Raw genomic sequence first — 1,184 nt, 5'->3', positions numbered from 1 at the left:
GCACGAACCTCTGACTAGCACGGCAGGATGCCGACTGAGCGGCGGAATGCCATGACACCAAGATGGCCGCGCTAGGCCCGCCCCTAACGGACACAAACGAAAACGTAATGTACTTTGTGGATAGCCGTCGTATAAGCTTTTATCGTGGCTGACTATCCACGTCCAGTCCACGTACTCTCAACAGCAGTTCAACGTCTAATAAACAGTCACTATCTCGAGTCACTCCATTTGTTTTTCAACAATACAAAGCTACATTACTCTTTGCTTCCGGGCCGTATTTGCTTATTCTTTTTCAGGCCGCGCTGAACACTTACCAGCGCCGACGAATTATCTCCCTTCCAGTATCGCCTCCACAAACAATAAATGGCTGCAGTATCCCATTCTCATCCTTACGCCCTGCTTTAAAATAACGCGTGTTCGAAACGGCTGCAACACAAGTGTCTCCAGACTTTCGTAAAATTCTGGTGGAACTAGTGTGTGTGCGTGCGTGCGTATTTTAAGCAAAAGTGGGGGGGGATGGGGATAATGTGACACCGCCTGGTTTTATGGAGACCCACCACCCGATCCGTTCCACTACTGTTCCAGCTTCTACAGCTCAACCAACACCCACACTCAACTTCCACCAAAGAAAAAAAAAAAATGGTTCAAATGGCTCTGAGCACTACGGGACTTAACTTCTGAGGTCATCAGTCCCCTAGAACTTAGAACTACTTAAACCTAACTAACCTAAGCACATCAGACACATCCATGCACGAGGCAGGATTCGAACCTGCAACCGTAGCGATCGTGCGGTTCTAGACTGTAGCGCCTAGAACCGCTCGGCCACTCCAGCCGGCCCTTCCACAAAACTAATAATTAATTCCTCAGTTATCACACTTCCATAGCAGCCATTCTCATTCCACATAGAGCTTGTATATATACAAGGAGTTTCCCTAAGAGCGTGCAAAAATTTGACAGGACGTATAGGATGCTCCACTGGACAGATCTGAGGTGAGGAACCTGCGGTTGGAGAAGCCAGCTTAAGGAGATAACAGGAATAAAATCATAGTATTCTGTACTTTTTTTATTGACATTAGTTACAGTTAATTGCAAATGCCATCGTCGACACAATGAACATACCATTTATACTGTATCTTACAAAATGCGCTGCAACTGACGGCCATCAACCTCAATGCAAGGATATC

Source organism: Schistocerca piceifrons, chromosome 10 (genome assembly GCF_021461385.2).
Source record: "Schistocerca piceifrons isolate TAMUIC-IGC-003096 chromosome 10, iqSchPice1.1, whole genome shotgun sequence".
Taxonomy (NCBI): Eukaryota; Metazoa; Arthropoda; class Insecta; order Orthoptera; family Acrididae; genus Schistocerca; species Schistocerca piceifrons.
The sequence above is the reverse complement of the archived record's forward strand: the minus strand, read 5'-3'. Positions refer to the sequence as shown.